At 48.4% G+C, this 18444-nt stretch overlaps 1 protein-coding gene across 3 annotated transcripts in view; it reads left to right on the top strand.

The window, feature by feature from the left end:
• The window catches only part of KDM2A (lysine demethylase 2A), a 448889-nt gene that overhangs the window by 293656 nt on the left and 136789 nt on the right, over nucleotides 1-18444 (top strand). The gene's annotated exons all lie outside the window — the stretch shown is intronic.

Below are 18444 nucleotides of genomic sequence, written 5' to 3'. Positions count from 1 at the left end.
GGCTGGGCTTAGTTGACAGCTCCTTGTGCATTCACTCAGACACACCCCAAACACCGGGTACTCAGCCTCACTTGCATACATCTGCATTTTGAATGGGTCTTCCTGGGCTGGGAGGGTGGAGGGCCTGCTCTCACACAAAGGACTGCCACACCCCCTACTGGGACCCTGGCAGACGGGATTGAACTGAAAGGGGACCTGGTGCACTTCTTAGCCACTCTTTGAAGTCTCCCCCACTTCAAAGGCACATTTGGGTATAAAACAGGGCCTCTGCCCTACCTCATCAGACACTTGCTGGAGAAGAAACCTGAACCAGAAACTACATCCTGCCAAGAAGAACTGCCTGGCTGCTCAAAGGACTCACCTGTCTGCTTTCTACAAAGGACTGCTGCCTTGCTGTCTGTTGGCCTGCTGCCTTGCTGAACTCTTGTCTGGCTGTGAAAGTGCTCTCCAAGGGCTTGGATAGAGCTTGCCTCCTGTTCCCTGAAGTCTCAGGACCAAAAAGACTTCTCTTTTTCACTTGGACGCTCCGTGCGCCGAAATTTTCGACGCACAGCTTGTTCCGCGGCGAGAAAAACACTGCACACCGACGCTGATCGACGCTACGCCTTTGGGACGACCGTAACTTTGACGCACGGCTTCGCAAGGACAACGCCGCCCGACCTCCAGAGGAGAAATCGACGCGACTCCTGCCGTGAGATCGAAATTTCGACGCGCAGCCGGAAAACAAGCAGGAAAATCCACGCACAGACCCTCGACATCTGGTAATCCCCGCGATCCACAGAAAGAGACTGTCCGCGTGCCGGAAAACGACGCACGACTTCCCCGCGTGAAAAATAACGACGCGAGTCCGTGTGTGCTGGGGAGAAATCGACGCACACACCCTTTTTCCACGTATCTCTTCTTCTGTGGCCCTCTGAGGAGATTTTCCACTCCAAACCAGGTACTTTGTGCTTGAAAGAGACTTTGTTTGCTTTTTAAAGACTTAAGATACTTTATATCACTTTTCAGTGGTATCTCTACAAATTCACATTGCAACTTTATTCGTTTTGACCTACAATTATCCTGATAAATATTATATATTTTTCTAAACACTGTGTGGTGTATTTTTGTGGTGCTATATGGTGGTATTGTATGATTTATTGCACAACTACTTTACACATTGCCTTCTAAGTTAAGCCTGACTGCTCATGCCAAGCTACCAGAGGGTGGGCACAGGATAATCTTGGATTGTGTGTGACTTACCCTGACTAGAGTGAGGGCTTTTGCTTGGACAGGGGGTAACCTGACTGCCAACCAAAAACCCCATTTCTAACAGTGGGGCGTGCATTTTACGGTTAGGGTGGATCACAAACCTTTAGTGCAGTTGTTCTCTACTGAAGGTGCACAACGTGCTACTCCCAGAATTGCAAAATGGCAGTACAGATTACAAACATATGATTATCATATTGAATATGTACCAGGAGCTAGAAATGTACTTGCAGATTGTCTTTCTCGTCTTCCTAGTGTGTGTATAAATAATGAAGGTGAAGAAGGGATTGAGGAGGATGATGAATTGGTGTGAACAATAGATTGCCATCTGGAAGGTGCTGTAACGGAAGATGAGTGGAAGGAAGCATGTGATAATGATGAACTGATAAGTGAGGTTAAACAAGGTATTTCACAAGGATGGACTGAGTGGAAATCCAATGGAAAAGTAAGTGAGGCATACAAACAAGTTTTTGAAGAATTATTAGTGGTCATTCAAATTCTTATGCGGTCTAATGTTTTGGTTGTGCCAGAGAGCATAAGGAACAAGATACTAACCCTTGCTCATGAAGGGCACATAGGGATGCGGGCTGTGAAGAGGAGAATCAGCGAAACGTTTTGGTGGCCAGGATTAGATAAGAGTGTAGAACACTTTGTGAGAGATTGTTTAATGTGTGTGGTGAGTGATAAATCTCAAGTCACGCTACCTAGTCCTGTTGAGGCAATAAGTATACCTAACAAACTATGGAGCAAAATTGCTATTGATCTTACTGGCCCCATCGTGCTATTCAGTGGGGTAGTTGAATACAGAGTAGTACTAATTGATTTTTACAGTCATTGGTCTGAGCTCAAGTTCGTAAAAGTGCGTAATACCACAAAAATTATTGAATTCCTTGAATCAGTTTTTGATAAGGAGGAAATCCCTGATGAAATTTTGACAGATAATGGCTGTCAATTTACTTCAACTCAGTTCTCTAATTACCTGGTTATACATGGGCATCAAACATGCCAAAACTTCATTGTATCATCCTAGAAGCAAAGGTCTCATGGAACGATTCAATAGGGTCATTAAAAATAATATGCAATTAGCAAAGGCTAATGGTTTAAATTGCAAATTGGAGCTCAAAAAATTGTTATGGGCTGTGCGTACTACTCCCAACGTGGATACAGGCGTTTCCCCATTTGTATTATTGAGAGGTAGGGTTCCAGCAACCAAATTAACAAGACAGTGGATGGGTGAGTTGTCATTGATAAATGCATGATAGAGAGGGTAGGTGACAGGAGAGAACAAGCTCAGAATAAGTACATAGAGGAACTGAGAAAGACAATTTGTGTGAAGATAGGAGACTATGTAAAAGTTAAAAGTGCTCGTATGATTCAGAAAGGAGAGTCAACATTTTTATCACCCAAAACGGTTGAGAGAGTTTGCAAAAATGCAGTTATATTGAATGATGGAAATTGGTGAAATAAGGAAAAATTGTCAATAGCTCATGAAGTGAAAGTTAAAGAAAAAAAAAGGTATAAGTGCAAGCAACAACAAGAACTCAATCGACAATGTGGAAGGACTAAAACCAAGAGCATCTTTAAGGGATAAGAAATTACCTAACAAATATCGAGATTATTTATTATTTACTTAATGTGTTTAGAAACTTTGGTATTGGATTTTCAATGCAGTATTCCTGATTCATGTGATTGTGTTTCCACGTATATTTATGTTCCATTTTAATTTGTATATTCTAATGTTATTCTATAGAATATTTATGCATTTATTGTTTGCTTTCCATTTTGATATATTCTTCTAATTCTTATATAGTATTTCATTGTTATGTTAAGGGGAAATATGTGTTGGGTCTCAGTGCTTGTTGACATATGGACAAGCACTGAGGCTCAATGGAATGTTGGGGGGGTGGAATGTGGGTGGTTGACGGGAGCAGCAGTGGCAGTTGAAGGTGAAGTCCAGTGAGGAAAGACTGTTTTAATATATTGTAAGGAAATGCCTCCTTGGCATGGTTGCCCCCTGACTTTTTGCCTTTGCTGATGCTATGTTTACAATTGAAAGTGTGCTGAGGCCTGCTAACCAGGCCCCAGCACCAGTGTTCTTTCCCTAACCTGTACTTTTGTATCCACAATTGGCAGACCCTGGCATCCAGATAAGTCCCTTGTAACTGGTACTTCTAGTACCAAGGGCCCTGATGCCAAGGAAGGTCTCTAAGGGCTGCAGCATGTCTTATGCCACCCTGGAGACCTCTCACTCAGCACAGACACCCTGCTTGCCAGCTTGTGTGTGCTAGTGAGGACAAAACGAGTAAGTCGACATGGCACTCCCCTCAGGGTGCCATGCCAGCCTCTCACTGCCTATGCAGTATAGGTAAGACACCCCTCTAGCAGGCCTTACAGCCCTAAGGCAGGGTGCACTATACCATAGGTGAGGGTACCAGTGCATGAGCATGGTACCCCTACAGTGTCTAAACAAAACCTTAGACGTTGTAAGTGCAGGGTAGCCATAAGAGTATATGGTCTGGGAGTTTGTCAAACACGAACTCCACAGCACCATAATGGCTACACTGAAAACTGGGAAGTTTGGTATCAAACTTCTCAGCACAATAAATGCACACTGATGCCAGTGTACATTTTATTGTCAAATACACCCCAGAGGGCACCTTAGAGGTGCCCCCTGAAACTTAACCGACTATCTGTGTAGGCTGACTAGTTTTAGCAGCCTGCCACAAACCGAGACATGTTGCTGGCCCCATGGGGAGAGTGCCTTTGTCACTCTGAGGCCAGTAACAAAGCCTGCACTGGGTGGAGATGCTAACACCTCCCCCAGGCAGGAATTGTCACACCTGGCGGTGAGCCTCAAAGGCTCACCTCCTTTGTGCCAACCCAGCAGGACACTCCGGCTAGTGGAGTTGCCCGCCCCCTCCGGCCAGGCCCCACTTTTGGCGGCAAGGCCGGAGAAAATAATGAGAAAAACAAGGAGGAGTCACTGGCCAGTCAGGACAGCCCCTAAGGTGTCCTGAGCTGAAGTGACTCTAACTTTTAGAAATCCTCCATCTTGCAGATGGAGGATTCCCCCAATAGGGTTAGGATCGTGACCCCCTCCCCTTGGGAGGAGGCACAAAGAGGGTGTACCCACCCTCAGGGCTAGTAGCCATTGGCTACTAACCCCCCAGACCTAAACACGCCCTTAAATTTAGTATTTAAGGGCTACCCTGAACCCTAGAAAATTAGATTCCTGCAACTACAAGAAGAAGGACTGCCCAGCTGAAAACCCCTGCAGCGGAAGACCAGAAGACGACAACTGCCTTGGCTCCAGAAACTCACCGGCCTGTCTCCTGCCTTCCAAAGATCCTGCTCCAGCGACGCCTTCCAAAGGGACCAGCGACCTCGACATCCTCTGAGGACTGCCCCTGCTTCGAAAAGACAAGAAACTCCCGAGGACAGCGGACCTGCTCCAAGAAAAGCTGCAACTTTGTTTCCAGCAACTTTAAAGAACCCTGCAAACTCCCCGCAAGAAGCGTGAGACTTGCAACACTGCACCCGGCGACCCCGACTCGGCTGGTGGCGATCCAACACCTCGGGAGGGACCCCAGGACTACTCTGATACTGTGAGTACCAAAGCCTGTCCCCCCTGAGCCCCCACAGCGCCGCCTGCAGAGGGAATCCCGAGGCTTCCCCTGACCGCGACTCTTTGAACCTAAAGTCCCGACGCCTGGGAGAGACCCTGCACCCGCAGCCCCCAGGACCTGAAGGACCGGACTTTCACTGGAGAAGTGACCCCCAGGAGTCCCTCTCCCTTGCCCAAGTGGAGGTTTCCCCGAGGAATCCCCCCCTTGCCTGCCTGCAGCGCTGAAGAGATCCCGAGATCTCTCATAGACTAACATTGCGAACCCGACGCTGTTTCTACACTGCACCCGGCCGCCCCCGCGCCGCTGAGGGTGAAATTTCTGTGTGGACTTGTGTCCCCCCCGGTGCCCTACAAAACCCCCCTGGTCTGCCCTCCGAAGACGCGGGTACTTACCTGCAAGCAGACCGGAACCGGGGCACCCCCTTCTCTCCATTCTAGCCTATGTGTTTTGGGCACCACTTTGAACTCTGCACCTGACCGGCCCTGAGCTGCTGGTGTGGTGACTTTGGGGTTGCTCTGAACCCCCAACGGTGGGCTACCTTGGACCAAGAACTAAGCCCTGTAAGTGTCTTACTTACCTGGTTAACCTAACAAATACTTACCTCCCCTAGGAACTGTGAAAATTGCACTGTGTCCACTTTTAAAACAGCTATTTGTGAATAACTTGAAAAGTATACATGCAATTTTGATGATTTGAAGTTCCTAAAGTACTTACCTGCAATACCTTTCGAATGAGATATTACATGTAGAATTTGAACCTGTGGTTCTTAAAATAAACTAAGAAAAGATATTTTTCTATACAAAAACCTATTGGCTGGATTTGTCTCTGAGTGTGTGTACCTCATTTATTGTCTATGTGTGTGTACAACAAATGCTTAACACTACTCCTTGGATAAGCCTACTGCTCGACCACACTACCACAAAATAGAGCATTAGTATTATCTCTTTTTGCCACTATCTTACCTCTAAGGGGAACCCTTGGACTCTGTGCATGCTATTCCTTACTTTGAAATAGCACATACAGAGCCAACTTCCTACATTGGTGGATCAGCGGTGGGGTACAAGACTTTGCATTTGCTGGACTACTCAGCCAATACCTGATCACACGACAAATTCCAAAATTGTCATTAGAAATTCATTTTTGCAATTTGAAATTTTTCTAAATTCTTAAAAGTCCTGCTAGGGCCTTGTGTGTTAAGTCCCTGTTTAGCATTGTCTTTTAGAGTTTAAAAGTTTGTTAAAGGTTTGAAATTAGATTCTAGAAACAGTTTTAGATTCTTTAAAAAGTCTTCCAACTTTTAGCAAAATAATGTCTGATACAGAGATGAATGTGGTGGAACTCGACACCACACCTTACCTCCATCTTAAGATGAGGGAGCTAAGGTCTCTCTGTAATATAAAGAAAATAACCATTGGCTCCAGACCTACCAAAATTCAGCTCCAGGAGCTGTTGGCAGAGTTTGAAAAAGCCAACCCCTCTGATGATGACATCACAGAGGAAGAAATTAGTGACTTGGAGGCCAATGTCCCTCCTCCAGTCCTAAATAGGGAGAACAGGACCCCTCAAGTCCTGTCTCCAACTGTGTTAGTCAGAAATAGTGAGTCCCTCACAGGAGGGTCCCACATTTCTGAAATCACTGAGGATGCTCTCAGTGAAGATGACCTCCTGTTAGCCAGGATGGCCAAAAGATTGGCTTTAGAGAGACAGCTCCTAGCCATAGAAAGGGAAAGACAAGAGATGGGCCTAGGACCCATCAATGGTGGCAGCAATATAAATAGCGTCAGAGATTCTCCTGACATGTTAAAAATCCCCAAAGGGATTGTGACAAAATTTGAAGATGGTGATGACATCACCAAGTGGTTCACAGCTTTTGAGAGGGCTTGTGTAACCAGACAAGTGAACAGATCTCACTGGGGTGCTCTCCTTTGGGAAATGTTCACTGGAAAGTGTAGGGATAGACTCCTCACACTCTCTGGAAAAGATGCAGAATCTTATGACCTCATGAAGGGTACCCTGATTGAGGGCTTTGGATTCTCCACTGAGGAGTACAGGATTAGGTTCAGGGGGGCTCAAAAATCCTCGAGCCAGACCTGGGTTGACTTTGTTGACTACTCAGTGAAAACACTAGATGGTTGGATTCAAGGCAGTGGTGTAAGTAATTATGATGGGCTGTACAATTTATTTGTGAAAGAACACCTGTTAAGTAATTGTTTCAATGATAAACTGCATCAGCATCTGGTAGACCTAGGACCAATTTCTCCCCAAGAATTGGGAAAGAAGGCGGACCATTGGGTCAAGACAAGGGTGTCCAAGACTTCAACAGGGGGTGACCAAAAGAAAGGGGTCACAAAGACTCCCCAGGGGAAGGGTGATGAGACAACCAAAACTAAAAATAGTAAAGAGTCTTCTACAGGCCCCCAAAAACCTGCACAGGAGGGTGGGCCCAGAGCCTCTTCACAAAACAATGGGTACAAGGGTAAAAACTTTGATCCCAAAAAGGCCTGGTGTCATAGCTGTAAACAGCATGGACACCAAACTGGAGACAAGGCCTGTCCCAAGAAAGGTTCCACTCCAAACTCCCATCCAGGTAACACTGGTATGGCTAGTCTCCAAGTGGGATCAACAGTGTGCCCAGAGCAAATCAGGGTCCACACTGAAGCTACTCTAGTTTCTGAGGGTGGGGTGGATTTAGCCACACTAGCTGTCTGGCCGCCTAACATGCAAAAATACAGACAGCAACTCTTAATTAATGGGACTAGAATAGAGGGCCTGAGGGATACAGGTGCCAGTGTCACCATGGTGACAGAGAAACTGGTTTCCCCTGGCCAATACCTGACTGGAAAAACTTACACAGTCACCAACGCTGACAATCAGAGAAAAGTACATCCCATGGCAATGGTTACTTTAGAATGGGGAGGGGTCAATGGCCTGAAACAGGTGGTGGTCTCCTCAAATATCCCAGTGGACTGTCTGCTTGGAAATGACCTGGAGTCCTCAGCATGGGCTGAGGTAGAACTAAAAACCCATGCAGCAATGCTGGGTATCCCTGAACTGGTGTGTGTGAAAACAAGAGCACAATGCAAGGCACAGGGTGAACAAGTAGAGCTGGAGTCTGGAAGAATGGCCCAGCCTACCAAGAGGAAAGGAAAGTCAGTTGGGAAACCAACTGCAACACAGCAAAAGAAAGGGAACCTCTCTTCTCAGGAAGAAGTTCTGCCCTCTGAGGGAACTGAGCCTTTGGAGCTTGAACCTTATCAGGTTGAGCTCTTAGGCCCAGGGGGACCCTCAAGGGAGGAGCTGTGTAAGGGACAAGAAACCTGTCCCTCTCTTGAAGGCCTTAGGCAGCAAGCTGCTGAAGAGTCCAAAGGCAAGAAAAATGGAACGCATAGGGTCTATTGGGAAGATGGACTCCTGTACACTGAGGCCAGAGACCCCAAACCTGGTGCCACTAGGAGAGTGGTAGTGCCTCAGCTGTTCAGGAAGTTCATCCTAACATTGGCCCATGACATTCCCCTTGCTGGACATTTGGGACAAACCAAGACGTGGGAGAGGTTAGTCAACCACTTCTACTGGCCCAATATGTCCAACATGGTTAAGGAGTTTTGCCTCTCCTGCCCCACCTGTCAAGCCAGTGGTAAGACAGGTGGGCACCCAAAGGCCCCCCTCATTCCACTTCCAGTGGTGGGGGTCCCCTTTGAAAGAGTGGGTGTGGACATAGTTGGTCCACTGGAACCTCCCACAGCCTCAGGAAATATGTATATCCTGGTAGTAGTGGATCATGCTACCAGGTATCCTGAAGCTATTCCCCTTAGGTCGACTACTGCCCCTGCAGTAGCCAAGGCCCTCATTGGTATCTTTACCAGAGTGGGTTTCCCTAAGGAGGTGGTGTCTGACAGAGGTACCAACTTCATGTCAGCATACCTAAAACACATGTGGAATGAGTGTGGAGTGACTTACAAATTCACTACACCATACCATCCACAAACTAATGGCTTGGTTGAGAGATTCAACAAGACATTAAAAGGCATGATCATGGGGCTCCCAGAAAAACTCAAAAGGAGATGGGATGTCCTCTTGCCATGTCTGCTTTTCGCTTACAGAGAGGTGCCACAGAAGGGAGTAGGATTCTCACCCTTTGAACTTCTGTTTGGTCATCCTGTAAGGGGACCACTTGCCCTTGTTAAAGAAGGCTGGGAGAGACCTCTCCATGAGCCTAAACAGGACATAGTGGACTATGTACTTGGCCTTCGCTCTAGAATGGCAGAGTACATGGAAAAGGCAACCAAAAACCTTGAGGCCAGCCAACAGCTCCAGAAGTTTTGGTATGACCAAAAGGCTGCACTGGTTGAGTTCCAACCAGGGCAGAAAGTCTGGGTTCTGGAGCCTGTGGCTCCCAGGGCACTCCAGGACAAATGGAGTGGCCCTTACCCAGTACTAGAAAGGAAGAGTCAGGTCACCTACCTGGTGGACCTGGGCACAAGCAGGAGCCCCAAGAGGGTGATCCATGTAAACCGCCTTAAGCTCTTCCACGACAGGGCTGATGTCAATCTGTTGATGGTAACAGATGAGGATCAGGAGGCAGAGAGTGAACCTCTCCCTGATCTTCTGTCATCAGACCCAAAAGATGGCACAGTAGATGGAGTGATCTACTCAGACACCCTCTCTGGCCAACAGCAAGCTGATTGTAGGAGAGTCCTACAACAGTTTCCTGAACTCTTCTCCCTAACCCCTGGTCAGACACACCTGTGTACCCATGATGTGGACACAGGAGACAGCATGCCTGTCAAGAACAAAATCTTTAGACAATCTGACCATGTTAAGGAAAGCATCAAGGTGGAAGTCCACAAGATGCTGGAATTGGGAGTAATTGAGCGCTCTGACAGCCCCTGGGCTAGCCCAGTGGTCTTAGTCCCCAAACCTCACACCAAAGATGGAAAGAAAGAGATGAGGTTTTGTGTGGACTACAGAGGGCTCAATTCTGTCACCAAGACAGATGCTCATCCAATTCCAAGAGCTGATGAGCTCATAGATAAATTAGGTGCTGCCAAATTCTTAAGTACCTTTGACTTGACAGCAGGGTACTGGCAAATAAAAATGGCACCTGGAGCAAAAGAGAAAACAGCATTCTCCACACCTGATGGGCATTATCAGTTTACTGTTATGCCCTTTGGTTTAAAGAATGCCCCTGCCACCTTCCAAAGGTTGGTGAATCAAGTCCTTGCTGGCTTGGAGTCCTTTAGCACAGCTTATCTTGATGATATTGCTGTCTTTAGCTCCACCTGGCAGGATCACCTGGTCCACCTGAGGAAGGTTTTGAAGGCTCTGCAATCTGCAGGTCTCTCTATCAAAGCATCCAAATGCCAGATAGGGCAGGGAACTGTGGTTTACTTGGGACACCTTGTAGGTGGAGGCCAAGTTCAGCCACTCCAACCCAAGATCCAGACTATTCTGGACTGGGTAGCTCCAAAAACCCAGACTCAAGTCAGGGCATTCCTTGGCTTGACTGGGTATTACAGGAGGTTTGTGAAGGGATATGGATCCATTGTGACAGCCCTCACTGAACTCACCTCCAAGAAAATGCCCAAGAAAGTGAACTGGACTGTGGAATGCCAACAGGCCTTTGACACCCTGAAACAGGCAATGTGCTCAGCACCAGTTCTAAAAGCTCCAGATTATTCTAAGCAGTTCATTGTGCAGACTGATGCCTCTGAACATGGGATAGGGGCAGTTTTGTCCCAAACAAATGATGATGGCCTTGACCAGCCTGTTGCTTTCATTAGCAGGAGGTTACTCCCCAGGGAGCAGCGTTGGAGTGCCATTGAGAGGGAGGCCTTTGCTGTGGTTTGGTCCCTGAAGAAGCTGAGACCATACCTCTTTGGGACTCACTTCCTAGTTCAAACTGACCACAGACCTCTCAAATGGCTGATGCAAATGAAAGGTGAAAATCCTAAACTGTTGAGATGGTCCATCTCCCTACAGGGAATGGACTTTATAGTGGAACACAGACCTGGGACTGCCCATGCCAATGCAGATGGCCTTTCCAGGTTCTTCCACTTAGAAAATGAAGACTCTCTTGGGAAAGGTTAGTCTCATCCTCTTTCGTTTGGGGGGGGGGGGGTTGTGTAAGGAAATGCCTCCTTGGCATGGTTGCCCCCTGACTTTTTGCCTTTGCTGATGCTATGTTTACAATTGAAAGTGTGCTGAGGCCAGCTAACCAGGCCCCAGCACCAGTGTTCTTTCCCTAACCTGTACTTTTGTATCCACAATTGGCAGACCCTGGCATCCAGATAAGTCCCTTGTAACTGGTACTTCTAGTACCAAGGGCCCTGATGCCAAGGAAGGTCTCTAAGGGCTGCAGCATGTCTTATGCCACCCTGGAGACCTCTCACTCAGCACAGACACCCTGCTTGCCAGCTTGTGTGTGCTAGTGAGGACAAAACGAGTAAGTCGACATGGCACTCCCCTCAGGGTGCCATGCCAGCCTCTCACTGCCTATGCAGTATAGGTAAGACACCCCTCTAGCAGGCCTTACAGCCCTAAGGCAGGGTGCACTATACCATAGGTGAGGGTACCAGTGCATGAGCATGGTACCCCTACAGTGTCTAAACAAAACCTTAGACGTTGTAAGTGCAGGGTAGCCATAAGAGTATATGGTCTGGGAGTTTGTCAAACACGAACTCCACAGCACCATAATGGCTACACTGAAAACTGGGAAGTTTGGTATCAAACTTCTCAGCACAATAAATGCACACTGATGCCAGTGTACATTTTATTGTCAAATACACCCCAGAGGGCACCTTAGAGGTGCCCCCTGAAACTTAACCGACTATCTGTGTAGGCTGACTAGTTTTAGCACCCTGCCACAAACCGAGACATGTTGCTGGCCCCATGGGGAGAGTGCCTTTGTCACTCTGAGGCCAGTAACAAAGCCTGCACTGGGTGGAGATGCTAACACCTCCCCCAGGCAGGAATTGTCACACCTGGCGGTGAGCCTCAAAGGCTCACCTCCTTTGTGCCAACCCAGCAGGACACTCCGGCTAGTGGAGTTGCCCGCCCCCTCCGGCCAGGCCCCACTTTTGGCGGCAAGGCCGGAGAAAATAATGAGAAAAACAAGGAGGAGTCACTGGCCAGTCAGGACAGCCCCTAAGGTGTCCTGAGCTGAAGTGACTCTAACTTTTAGAAATCCTCCATCTTGCAGATGGAGGATTCCCCCAATAGGGTTAGGATCGTGACCCCCTCCCCTTGGGAGGAGGCACAAAGAGGGTGTACCCACCCTCAGGGCTAGTAGCCATTGGCTACTAACCCCCCAGACCTAAACACGCCCTTAAATTTAGTATTTAAGGGCTACCCTGAACCCTAGAAAATTAGATTCCTGCAACTACAAGAAGAAGGACTGCCCAGCTGAAAACCCCTGCAGCGGAAGACCAGAAGACGACAACTGCCTTGGCTCCAGAAACTCACCGGCCTGTCTCCTGCCTTCCAAAGATCCTGCTCCAGCGACGCCTTCCAAAGGGACCAGCGACCTCGACATCCTCTGAGGACTGCCCCTGCTTCGAAAAGACAAGAAACTCCTGAGGACAGCGGACCTGCTCCAAGAAAAGCTGCAACTTTGTTTCCAGCAACTTTAAAGAACCCTGCAAACTCCCCGCAAGAAGCGTGAGACTTGCAACACTGCACCCGGCGACCCCGACTCGGCTGGTGGCGATCCAACACCTCGGGAGGGACCCCAGGACTACTCTGATACTGTGAGTACCAAAGCCTGTCCCCCCTGAGCCCCCACAGCGCCGCCTGCAGAGGGAATCCCGAGGCTTCCCCTGACCGCGACTCTTTGAACCTAAAGTCCCGACGCCTGGGAGAGACCCTGCACCCGCAGCCCCCAGGACCTGAAGGACCGGACTTTCACTGGAGAAGTGACCCCCAGGAGTCCCTCTTCCTTGCCCAAGTGGAGGTTTCCCCGAGGAATCCCCCCCTTGCCTGCCTGCAGCGCTGAAGAGATCCCGAGATCTCTCATAGACTAACATTGCGAACCCGACGCTGTTTCTACACTGCACCCGGCCGCCCCCGCGCCGCTGAGGGTGAAATTTCTGTGTGGACTTGTGTCCCCCCCGGTGCCCTACAAAACCCCCCTGGTCTGCCCTCCGAAGACGCGGGTACTTACCTGCAAGCAGACCGGAACCGGGGCACCCCCTTCTCTCCATTCTAGCCTATGTGTTTTGGGCACCACTTTGAACTCTGCACCTGACCGGCCCTGAGCTGCTGGTGTGGTGACTTTGGGGTTGCTCTGAACCCCCAACGGTGGGCTACCTTGGACCAAGAACTAAGCCCTGTAAGTGTCTTACTTACCTGGTTAACCTAACAAATACTTACCTCCCCTAGGAACTGTGAAAATTGCACTAAGTGTCCACTTTTAAAACAGCTATTTGTGAATAACTTGAAAAGTATACATGCAATTTTGATGATTTGAAGTTCCTAAAGTACTTACCTGCAATACCTTTCGAATGAGATATTACATGTAGAATTTGAACCTGTGGTTCTTAAAATAAACTAAGAAAAGATATTTTTCTATACAAAAACCTATTGGCTGGATTTGTCTCTGAGTGTGTGTACCTCATTTATTGTCTATGTGTATGTACAACAAATGCTTAACACTACTCCTTGGATAAGCCTACTGCTCGACCACACTACCACAAAATAGAGCATTAGTATTATCTCTTTTTGCCACTATCTTACCTCTAAGGGGAACCCTTGGACTCTGTGCATGCTATTCCTTACTTTGAAATAGCACATACAGAGCCAACTTCCTACATATATCATCCTGCTTACTTCAGAAACTTACTTTGGAAAGTGCTTCCTTATAATCGGGTAAGTACGTTTTGCAAGAAAAATGTTTACAGTTTTGAAAAGTCGACATCTAGTGCAATTTTTGGAAGCTGCAGTGTTATCCTATGGAGGAAAAACAAAGGATGGCAAACAAGTACAGTACAATGACTTACGGGCCAATTCCCTGGACTGTAGGCGAGTATTGGGCAAGGGTCAGAAGCACACCCAACAGCTCACACCGGGTGGCACTGGGGTGGCTGGGTGCAGTGATGTATTATGGCATTGAGTGCCCAATGTTAATCAATGGGGATTGGTCTGGTTGAAAATATGCTGCAGGTGAGGACTGGGGATCCAGTCGTTGGGGGGGGGGGGGGGGGGGAGGGGGTCAACAAGTAGTTTCCAATCTTGAGGTGTCCAGGGACGTGGGGACACCCTTAGTCCTCTTCTTCATGAGCCAGGGGTGACTGGTGCAGAGTTGTCCTGAGTCATCGGGTTTTCTCCACCAGAGCACTTGCGGTTGAGGGGGCCTGCATGTAGAGGCTGCAGGTGGTGTCAGTAAGTCTACAGTGGGCAAGTCCAGTGTGGGCTTTGTCTCTGGAGGGCTGGGGTACCACTTTGGCACTGTTGGCCCACCTCATCTTGGCCAAGGCGGCACAGGTGCAGTGGTGCTTTCAGGTGTCTGGTTTTTCTGTGGTCCAGAGTCCTCGCAGTTCTCTTGGGGTGCCTCCAAAATGCAGGGAAGCAGCTCTGCTGCTCCACAGAAGTTCCTGGGTCTTTGTTGAAGGCAGGCAGGCCTCCCAGGGTTTTGGAGGCACAGCAGATTGAAGGATGAATCTTATTTGGTGCAAACCTGTGGAAGCAGCAGGCAGGCCGGTAGGGCTGGGACCAAGTCATTTGCTTCTTCCTCTGGCTTTGCTTTTGCAGCACTTGAGTGTCCTTCGTAGGTCAGCAGGAATTTGCCTTCCTGGTGCCAGGGTCTCCCCTAAATACTGCATTTAGGTGTGTTTCGGGAGGGCAGGGAGTAATCAATGGACTACTTACACCTGGGGTCACTACACCCCTTATATGACCACTTCCTGTGGGAAGTGGACATAACCCTGTCCCAGAGTTCCTAAATTTGCCCACACCAAGATGGCAGATTTCTAAAAGTTGTCTCTACATCAGGCAGCGCACCTTAGAAGTGGAACTGACCTGAGGGTTGGGGACACCTCCCTGAATACTAAATTTCCCACCTGTCCAAGTGTCCAGTAGGCCCTGGAGCAGGAGGGTTGGCATCTCTCCTGTGAGTGAAGCCAGATCTGCATACCAAGGATGGTGGACTTCTTTAAAGCCCCCTGCCTTAGAATGCAGGTTCGCAGGTCATTATGTTAGGTGCGGTGTGTAAACACCTCTCCCAGAGCAGGCTTTGTAGCCGAGCACCCGAGAGCAAAGACTGTCACCCTAGGCGTTCAGGCTTGTGTTTGGTGGTGGCAGGCTGGCTAAAACTAGTCAGTCCCCACATGGGTAGTTGGTAGGTTTTCAGGGGGCACCTCTAAGGTGCTCTCTAGGTGCATGTATTAATAAATCCATCACTGCCATCAGTGAGGGTTTATTAATACAATATTTGATATCAAAATTCCCTAGTTTCCCTTGCTTCCCTCATAGTGTCAAGAGTCTTTCGACAGCTCACTGTCCAGTTTACTTTCTTTGGTACTTTCTTGGAGGTCAATTCTGTGAGGGGGTGCCACAATGGTACCATACCCCTTGGACTGAGGTTTGGGTATTTAGACCACTGGGCTGGCAGAGGGATTGTCAGAGGGCTCAATTAACCCCAAATCCAGCATTCTGCTTACTTTAGCGCTGATGCTATCCTTCAATTGGTGAGATTGTGTATAAATGTTGCTTTTGACAGGCATGTGGTCACCAGTGTCCAAATCATGGTCACACCGGTTAGTCTGACCAGGGGTGAGGGAAGAGAGCTCAGCATACTGCTGTCAGACATGCTAACAGTCAAGCTTGAGAGTGTCTGAAACGACCACACCCTCAACATACTCATCTTCGGGGCTGTGAGACAGGGGTTTGGGCAGAGGCTTGCTCTCTTCTTCCTGATCCTCATCAGTGACCATCAGCATGGCCACTTCAGCCACGTCATGGAAGAGCTTTAGGCGGTTCACATGGATGACCATGTGAGGGTTCCTGGGGGTGCCTCAGTCAACCAGGTAAGTTACCTCACTCTTCTTTCCAAGGATGGGGTAAGGGCCACTCCATTTGTCCTGGAGTGCCCTGGGAGCCACAGGCTCCAGTACCCACACCTTCTGACCCGGTTAGAACTCCACCATGGCAACCTTTTGGTAATACCAGTGCTTCTGGAGCTCTTGGCCAGCCTCAAGGTTGTTGGATGCTTTTTTCCATATACTCAGCCATCCTTAAACGTAGGCAATCACATAGTCCACAATGTCTTGTTTGGACTGTTTGAGTTGTGTCTCCCAGCCTTCTCTCACTTGATACAGTGGTCCCCTTACAGGAAGACCAAACAGAAGTTCAATAGGGGAACAACCCTACTCCCTTCTGTGGCACTTCTCTAGGCAAAAAGCAAGCATGGTAACAGGATATCCTGTCGTCGTTTGAGTTTTTCAGGGAGTACTGCAATCATGCCTTTGATGGTTTTGTTGAATCTCTCAACTAAACCATTTCCTTGTGGGTGAGATGGAGTAGTGAACTTATAAGTCACTCCGCATTTATTCTTCATGGCCTTGAGGTGTGCAGACATGAAGTTACTGCCTCTTATACCTCGTCCTTAGGGACGCCCACTGTAGTAAAAATACTAAGTAGGGCAGGAAGGTCTACCAGGCTTTTGGAGGCTCTGCAGCTTGCAGGACGAGTCGACTTTGGTGCAAATCGGTGGGTGCAGCAGAGCAGTAGGGCTGGGACCAAGTCATGTGCCTCTTCCTCTGGCTTTGCTTTTGGGGCTCTTGAGTGTCCTTCATAGGTCAGCAGGATTCTGTCTGCAACCTGACTCTATCTACTGATGATACAGTATGCTTGGATTTATAAAATGCCAGTAGGCTAGCCACCTGCCCTGCAGCAGAGCTTGACTCGCCACATAGGCCTCCAATGTAAGAAAGTGCCTTGTTTATGTAGAGTCCTCCCTAGCCAGAAAGCAAGAACAAGCTCCTTACTTTTGGTAGCGGTCTCTGGTGGGCATTCTTTCTAACCAGATTCCTTGCAAGCCTCCTAACTCCTCATAACGCCTCTTTGGTGTTTAAAAAGGCTGGCACTATGCCACCATCAGTTGTTAATACACTACGCATCTGAAGGCATGGAATGGGGGAAAGACTAGAAAGAGATGTCTGCACTTTGGGGTGGGGCTCCACTCCATCACGTTCAGAGTTCCATGGAGCCATTGTGAAATTCAACTGCACCATCTGCCGGTGTGCAGAAACACTGCTGTTGAAATTTCTCTGGATCCAGTCTAGTGCCTGGGGATATTCTAAAGGTAAGTAATCTGCAGTTCAATATTGTATCTACCAGAAAGAAAGTACCAAGAGTGCCTAACATATGGTATTGGCATGCACTGAGGCATGATATTTGTTGCACACAGATATGGTTCTTGTGTCAGGCATGATGTGAAACAAATACCAGAGGGCATGATGACGAGTGGGTTATGCATGATGCAGACAGTACTTGTTGCACTCTTGTGCCCAAAGGTCATTGGGTGGAGTAGGCACTGTTTTTGGGCAGGACTGTATTGAGGCATAGTAATTGTTGCCAATTGCATGTTGAGTAAAGATAGGAACGATAAAGTGTGAGTTAGGTTGTTTACTTAGAGAAGACGTGTGGGTGGGTTGCTTGGCTGAAACACTAGGCCTGGCAAGGTGACAAGTGGATGTTGGCTTGGGGGTTAGGCAGTGTGGCTAGGTTACCGGCTTGGGATGGAGTTAGTGTTGGTAACTTTCTCGCATGGGCGTGTCATATGGGTGTAGATTGCTGGCTTAGAATAGGTAGTGTCGAGTGACTTGTAAGTATATGGTGTGAAGTGATTGTGCACGTGTACAGGTTTAGCGCTAGCTTGCTGCGGTCAAATGTCTTGTTTAGATGCTCTGTTATCACACTGCCGGCTGTTGGTGTGCCTCTGGCGTCGATCAGGCACAGTGTGAGCAGATTTAAGGCAGGCAGTGTGTGTTTACGTTGCGGATGTAGGACAGAGTTTGTGGGTAGGCTGTCACTTTGTTCACAGACAGTGGTCTGGTGGGAGCCTGGATGCTGCTGTAGGATGTGCATGGTGGATGCAGGCTTCTGGCTCAGGGAGGTAATGATGTAGGCATTATCCTGCTTGTTTTTGACAGTCCAATTGTGTACATGCTGCAGTTGATGCTAGTTCTGTAGGCTGCTAGTTTGCTCACAGACAAGGGTCTGATGGGAGCCTGGGTGCTGCTGTAGGATGTGCATGGTGAATGCAAGCTTCTGGCTCAGGGCAGTAATGGTGTAGGCAGAAAGCTGCTCGTTTTTGACAGTCCTGGTGTGTACATGCTGCAGTTAATGCTAGTTCTGCTGTAGGCTGTTAGTTTGCTCGCAGACAAGGGTCAGGTGGGAGCCTGGATGCTGCTGTAGGATGTGCATGGTGAATGCAGGCTTCTGGCTCAGGGCAGTAATGATGTAGGCAGAATGCTGCTTGTTTTTGACAGACCTGGTGTGTACATACATGCTGCGGTTGATGCTAGTTCTGCTGTAGGCTGCTAGTTTGCTCACAGACGAGGGTCAGGTGGGAGCC

Source organism: Pleurodeles waltl, chromosome 4_2 (genome assembly GCF_031143425.1).
Source record: "Pleurodeles waltl isolate 20211129_DDA chromosome 4_2, aPleWal1.hap1.20221129, whole genome shotgun sequence".
In the NCBI taxonomy this organism is placed as follows: domain Eukaryota; kingdom Metazoa; phylum Chordata; class Amphibia; order Caudata; family Salamandridae; genus Pleurodeles; species Pleurodeles waltl.
This window is presented reverse-complemented; position numbering and strand designations above follow the sequence as displayed.